The 8,235-nt window shown below is 32.5% G+C and overlaps 1 pseudogene; it reads left to right on the top strand.

Annotated features, from left to right (window-relative positions):
• On the top strand, nt 5,358-6,915 carry LOC104759785 (annotated as a pseudogene).

Genomic DNA, 8,235 nt, shown 5'->3' with positions numbered 1-8,235 from the left:
TTCCACTCCGCGTAGCAACTCCTCCGGCAGAGCTCTTGCCATCGGCGTCTCGCGGATTCTTCTCCTCTCCACTGCTCCCTTGATTCCGTCCATCAGCTTCGCCGGTAACATGCAAAGAGTCGCGAGTGAAGAACCATGGGCCGAGGGGTCCTCGCAGTCACCGGAATTGACGGAGGACCCAGATCGGAGCACGAGCTTGTGGTCAGAAGAAGAAGAAACGGTGGGAGAGAAAAAATCACCGCGCGTGAATCACACTCGCTCGACTTTCTCTCTCATGGGGTTTAATGACCTATCTGTATCTGTTTTAACTGGTGTGATTTACTCGTTAAAGGGTTAAACCTAAGGATTGAAAGATTAGGTTTTATTTAACACCAATTTAGTATACCATATTTTTTTTCCAACCAAAAACTATTAGCTATCTAACATTCAAATAAAAACTAGATTTTAATTTGTTGTACACCCACATACATATAATTATTATTATTATTTATACTAGGAAAGCAACCCGTGCGTTACCGCACGGGGAGGTGAAATCCTAAATTGAAATTTAACATTTGTAATTCATCCTAAATTCTTTCTTTTCTCAATCAATCTGATCATTTTCACTTCTTGATATATATTGCTTTCTGTTGATTTAAAAGCCAAAGATTCATTTCAATTTTATTCTATTTTATGTAGTCACACACAAAAGTGAGCATTTTTTAGAGCTTGATTTACTAAGAACATTACTTTTAACCATATATAAAATTTCACTTAGGCTTGTGGATGTTTTTTTCTCTCACTTTCACATATGTACAAAACTAATGAAACCGAGTTTTATATGACCGACCAGTCAAACATAATTGGTTAGTATAAAGCGGGTATAAAGTAGTTCACATTCTTCAGCTACAACTTTTAGAGATATGTATTTGGTTAGGATGTCGGCTCTTGCGTTACCACACGGGAAAGTGAAAACTTGAAATGACTAATATTGCTAATTTCACATTTCGAGTGAAAACTTTATGGTAATTCTTTATTTGTATAGTATCAAAGTTATAAATAATGATTAAGATTAATCAACCAAATTAGTTAAATAAAATATTTGTTGTATATATAAAAATGAAAAATTGAGTCAATGACAATAAGATAATAGTGTTAAAAGATATATAAATCTAGATTTACTGAATCATACTCAGATAATCAATTTTGAAAGATATTCACATAAAACAAAATTTAAATCATTATTCTATCGAAATTTATAAAAACTAATGAGAGAATCAAGGAGAAAGAGCTCATAGCTGCAAGCCTGCAACCAACCAAATTGACTAAAATGATAAATCTATGAAAAATTAGAAATCACAATTAATTACCTAGATTAATACTTGGAAGAGATGATCAATACATGTTAGATGGAAAACGGCACCAAACAAAAGTTAGGTGAAGGAATCAATATATAAAATAATCCAAATTTTAACGAAGATGAGTGAATCATGTTGATTAATAAATTAAAAGAAAATAATACTCATAATTTTTAAAACTTGGAGGTGTGAAACAATACTCAAAGAAAAAAAAACTCTTTTCAAAATCCATAAAATATATATATATATATATATATATATATATATATATATAAACAGAAAAGTGTGAAAACAAAGAGGTGTGAAACAAAAATGTGTGAAAACTAACAAGTGCGAACATTGAAAGCTAGGAGTATGACGAAGAAACACAATTGTTGAATCTAAACATTGCAACTTTATATAAACAAAGAGGTGTAAAACAAAAAGGTGTGAAAACTAACGGGTGCCAACATGGAAAACTGGGGGTGCAATGATGAAACACAATTGTTAGATCGAAACTTTGCAACTTTTAAGATCATTAACAAAGGGTAAGATCAGTAATAATACTCAAAGAACAAAAACTCTTTTCAAAATCCATAAAAAAGTGTATATATAAAAAAACAAAGAGATGTGAAAACAAAAAGGTGTCAAACAAAAAGGTGTGAAACAAAAAGGTGTAAAAACTAACAAGTGCAACCATTGAAAGCTAGGGGTATGACGAAGAAACACAATTGTTGGATCAAAACATTGCAACTTTATATAAACAAAGAGGTGTAAAACAAAAAGGTGTGAAAACTAACGGGTGCCAACATAGAAAGCTGGAGGTGCAACGCAGAAACACAATTGTTGGACCGAAACTTTGCAAATTTTAAGACATTAACAAATGGTGAGATCATTAATCATACTCAAAGAACAAAAACTCTTTTCAAAGTCCATAAAAATCTGTATATATATAAAAACAATGAGTGTGAAAAAGAGGTATGCAACAAAAATGTGTGAAAACTAACAAGTGCAACCATTGTAAGCTAGGAGTACAATTAAGAAACACAATTGTTGGATCAAAACATTGCAACTTTATATAAACAAAGAGGTGTAAAACAAAAGGGTGTGAAAACTAACGGGTGCCAACATGGAAAACTGGGGGTGAAACAAAAAAACACAATTGTTGGATCGAAACTTTGCAACTTTTGAGATCATTAACAAAGGGTAAGATCATTAATAATACTCAAAGAACAAAAACTCTTTTCAAAGTCCACAAAAATCTGTATATATATAAAAACAAAGAGGTGTGAAAACAAATAGGTGTCAAACAAAAGGGTGTGTAAAGTAATGGGTGCCAACATGGAAAGCTGGGGGTGCAACGAAGACACAGAATTGTTGGACCAAAACTTTGCAACTTTGAGATCATTAACAAAGGTTGAGATCATTAATAATACTCAAAGAACAAAAACTCTATTCAAAGTCCATAAATATATATATATATATATATATATATATATATATATATATATATANAAAACAAAGAGGTGTGAAACAAAAAAGTGTGAAGTAAAAATGTGCGAAAACTAACAAGTGCAACCATTGAAAGCTAGGGGTACAACGAAGAAACACAATTGTTGGATCAAAACATTGCAATTTTATATAAACAAAGAGGTGTAAAACAAAAGGGTGTGAAAACTAACGGGTGCCAACAGCCCAACATGGAAAGCTGGGGGTGCAATGAAGAAACACAATTGTTGGACCAAAACATTGCAACTTTTGAGATCATTAAAAAAGGGTTTAATAGGTGCGATTTTTAAAAGATGGAGGTACGACAAAGAAACACGATTATTGGAAAAAAACTTGCAACTGTTGGGATCTTAATAATTTTAAACCGTTAGATGAGTTAATAGAAACAATCTCATCCGTTCGATTAAAGTTGACCCCCAAAACTGAGTTTGCTATTATATATAGATTTTATGTTGTATTTGTTTGTTAAATATTAGGTGTTTTGTAAATAGATGAATAACTAAATTTTCCGGCCGTTTGTGCGGCTAATTATTTATGTTAAGTTTTTTAACCCGCAATACACTTGACATTTTAAGTGATTTGTGTGAAACTTATAAATACTATGTTATTCAATCATGTATTTTAAAAAGTCTATTAAAATCTACTGTTATTGAACTGATGATTTAAAAATCTACTTAAAATCCACTGTTATTCAAAATAGTTTGTGGATTTGGATTTTAATGATTTTTGAGATTCTGGAGGATTTAGGTGGGATTTGTTTAGTTAAAAATAGAGAAATCCAAATCTCATGGTTTTAGGTGGGATTTGAAAGAATTTTACAATAAATCATATCAACTTCCCTAAAATCATTCAAAATTCCAAATTTTCTAAATCCCATCAAACTTTCTGAAATCATGGTTTCAATACACCCCCCTTAGTTTGTTTTGTTTAGTGTTTGAGATTCTAATTTAATTTTTAATTATTATAACAAAAATAAAGGATCTAAATACATAATAAGTAATTTATACGCTGTGATTAAGTAACATTTTTCCTAATGATTTAAAACTTTTACATAATCTTAGTTAAATCAACTTGATTTTATATGTCAAATATTCTAATATTTGTAGTGTTGACAAATAATAATATGAGGATTTAACCCGTGTTAGCACAAATTTAATAATATTTTATTAATTATAACATGTCCTCTTTATAACCCATCTACTATATAACCATATTATATAGTATTTTAAACTTTTTAATTTTACATATTCGTAATATTTTAAATTTTTATTAAGTTATATATATTAATTATAATATTTAAATAATATGAATCGAATTTCTTTCTACTTTAAGAATCAAAGCTCAGGTTTTGGAAAACATATTGTTGTTTTCTTTGCTTGCAAAGGATTCAGAGATAAAATATTTTCAAAACACAATAGGATGTGTGGTTAAATATATCATAGTTTCTATTTTTATATTGATTGCTGTAATATTTTTAGTTGGAATGGAATGTTAAATATCTAAGAAACAAAATCTGACATAATGCTATTTTTGGAAATTTTGTAGGAATTGTAAATAAGTTTTTTTAATAAGTATAAATAAAAGGATAGAACCCAAGATGTACTTCAAAAATTTATATATATATATATATATATAACGGATTTGTGACCATACTTTGGTCGCAACATGTAACGGATCAGTGACCTATATATGGTATTAATATGCGACAAATATGTGAAAAAATTTTTGTTACAATTTGTGGCATATTTGTTACAATATTATCTGTCACGAATTGTGTCGATTTTATGACCATCTGAATATCGTCACAAGTGGTGACAAATTGTCACCGTTAACAATTGTCACAAAAAATTGTGACTATTTTGATATCTACATGAATTTGTGACCATTTTATTGTGACATTGTGAAAATCGTATCATTCTAGTCACAATGAAAATTTTGTGACGAAATATTTATATATTATGACCGTTATAACTGTAACAATATTCACTTTTTCTTGTAGTGTATAGATAGCTTGGAGTTTCTTTTAAAAAATTTCCCAATATTATTTTTACTTTTTAGGCAAGAAAAAAAAAATGAAAAAATTAAACGGATACGTCAGTATATATATCTGTTGTAGAATTATGATACAAAAAAACATAACCCTATTAGCAAAAATCAGAGAGTAGGGGAATAATAAATCTCTGATTCCTTACGGATCTATTGTCACCCTCAAACTCTTGACTCTTCTCTCTCGATCGGCTCCATTCGAGGTTAGTTTCAAATCTTTGATGACATATCGATATATTTTTAGGTCTTCGTTGAAATCTCTGATGTCTTTCTTTTTTCTTTTGACGTTTTTTCCTAGGTAAAACTTTACTTTACTATTGCATGTATGTGTGTATTCGTTTTTAAAGATTTGTTCGATACTTTTAGCTTCAAGAATATGATTTTGTAAGATTAAACATGATCATATAAAAATCGTCACCTCTTTTTTTCTCCATGCTTAGTCCTCACTGGCTCGCTAATTTTTGTTTTAGGTTGTCGAACTCGAACATGTCAGTTTTTATTGGGACGAGCCTTGGGGATTGATCTTTACACAGACAAATGTCCTCTGACCTGCAAGAATTTCCTCAAGCTCTGCAAGTAAGTGTCTGTCTTAACTCACTATATGTCTCGATCCATGAGCTTTTTATTAACACTTATTTTTCTTAGGTGCAATTACTACAAGGGGTGCGTCTTTCACAATGTGCAAAAGGGTTTCATAGCACAGACAGGCGATCTAACTGGTACAGGAACTGGTGGAGAATCAATATACAAGTAAGTTATATATTGCTTGTTGTTTTTATAAACTTTCTCTCAATGCAAAGTTTTCTAAATTATCTCGTGCATATTACGTTTCCAGATTCCTTCACGGTGAGCATGTTCGTTTTTTCGGCCATGAGATCCATCCCGAATTAAAACACTCAAGACTGGCACCGTTGCAATGGCCAGTGCTGGTGAAAATCTCAATGCCTTTCCCAGTTCTATATCACACTTCGTGACGATCAGGACTATCTTGATGGAAAACACACTGTAAGCACAATATACAATCACACTTCTTTTCAGTTCTTTCTTCTTGACTATACCTGTTACTAACTATTATTGATGTTATTGTTTTCAGGTGTTTGGGGAAATCGTTGATGTGTTTGACACTTTGACTAGGATAAATGAAGCTTACGTCGATGCAGAAAACAGACCATTTATTAACATTGTCATCAAAGACATACACATATTTGAAGATCCATTTGAAGATCCTCCACAGCTGACTAAGATGATAGCAGATGCTCCCTTTGAAGATGCCAAACATTATGTAAGACTTGAAGCTGGTTGGGTTCCTTTGGATGAGAAACTTTGTCCACAGGAACTGGACGATGTTATACGCCAAAAGGCTGCACATTCTAGTGCGGTTGTCCTTGAATGTGTAAGTATCACTGATTCAGTTTTCTTTATGTAATTTTAAAATCATGTTTAGTTATTGACCTTGTATTGCTGTGTTGCAGATAGGAGATATCCCTGAGGCTGAGGTGAAACCTCCTGACAATGTGTTGTTCGTCTGTGATCTGAATCCTCTAACTGAGGTATGTGTTTTGATATTTAATATTCTAAAGCGCTTAGCCTCCCTATTCTATGTTTTGGAACGGTTATATCGTAAGTTTTTTTTTTTTTTTTTTTTTTGCCTGCTTCATTATCGGTTTGAGAAAATCTCAATTGTTTTGTATTTACCTTAATTGTATGAATATGGCAGGGCTGATGTCATCCGAGATTCCAAGACGGGTAATAGCTTATGCTATGCTTTTATAAAGTTTGAGAATTGAGACTAAGGAAGCATGCGAACAAGCAGTTTTAAAGGTAAAACATTAAATGACTGGCTAACAAGTGTATAATTTAGAAGTATAAAATGTGTTATTTGGAGCTTTAACAAGTGGTTGTTCTTATGCAGATGGCCGGTGCTTTAATCGATGATAGAAGAATACGTGTAGATTTCAGTCAGAGTGTATTTGAAATTTGGCGGTAGTTCCGGCGGAAAGACTCCCAACAACATGGTAAAGGTAAAGCCCATTTTTCTATTTAGACCAAACAAATCATGAAATCCTTCCTTTGTCAAAACATGGAAAGTTAAGAAAATGTTTTTACAGGGTCGGCAGATCATGTTGCTAAAGACTACGAAATGGTGTTTGAGGGTGATCTACTTAAAAGTCCCAAGAGGAAGAAGAGAGAGCATACTCGTCATGGCAGTGAAAAGATTCATAGGAAAAGTCCTCATGGTTATGGTGAAGGCAAAAAACGACACGGAGATGAACGTGACATTGAAAAAGGCAATGATAGGTTGAGTAAGGAGATTGAACTCACAAAGAGAAGACATAAATAGAAGAATTTACATAGTTTTGTTGATCTATTAACAACAATGTACAATATATGATCTAAATGTTGCATTATAGGAATTTTGCTAGTAATAAATATAGAAAAGCTTATGTTAATGGATTTAAAACAAATAATCTGAATTACATACTTTTGAGAAGCAACAATGGTTAGAAAGACAATTTTTAGTTTTAAGAAAACGCTGTAGATTGGTCATAGGGGGAAAATCATGATAGTAAAAAAAACACACGCTCTCCTTTCTCTCTCTCTAAAAAAACAAACGCTCTCCCTTCTCTCTAGAAAACACCAGCCGCCGCCTAGATTTAACCGGCTCTAGTGGCTTCTTTAGCACCGAAGCTGTGGTTCTCTTATTTTAGTTTTGTTTTATCTTAATTTTTGGTTCATCCATGTTTTTGTTTTCTTCCAACGGCATCAGATTTGGTTTTTTCAGATCTAGATTATGAATTTTAAACCTTATCGCCTTTTGGGTTCCCGCTGCTTGTCTATGTCTCTCCGTCAAGCTCAGCTACAGATCTGGCCGTTCCCTTTCATAGCAGAGGCAGCCGTCAACCGGTTGTTTTCTGCCTCAGATGAAGAATCTCACCATCGTAGATCTAGATCTCCTTCCTCCTATGTCTCTTGGTTCTAGATCTGTCTCACCGCCTTTAAAGCTTCTCATCGGAGCATCATAAAGAGGGACGCACGACATCTCCATTCGGTTTTAATTTGTGGTTAAGGAGAAACTTGTATTTTTATCCGCTTGTGTGGTTTTCTTGTCTCAGATTTGTTTTAATTTATCAAAGGTTTAGGTTTTGTTTGTCTTAATTTTGGAGTTCTAGATCTTGATCCGGAAAGTAATTGATTGGATGTAGTGTATTTCACATGCTCGGGTTTTTTCCCCTTTGTTTTACCTCTTTTGGTCTTAGTCTCTGGGAGTGAGTCTGTACTTGCCAGCTTTTGTAATTTCTTTCTCTTGTGGATGATAGCCAAGAGAATATGTAATATTCACTTCCCTTATGTGTATAAGGTTTAC

Source organism: Camelina sativa, chromosome 17, assembly GCF_000633955.1.
Source record: "Camelina sativa cultivar DH55 chromosome 17, Cs, whole genome shotgun sequence".
Taxonomy (NCBI): Eukaryota; Viridiplantae; Streptophyta; class Magnoliopsida; order Brassicales; family Brassicaceae; genus Camelina; species Camelina sativa.
Note: the sequence above shows the minus strand (reverse complement) of the source record. Positions and strands in the feature narration are given on the sequence as shown.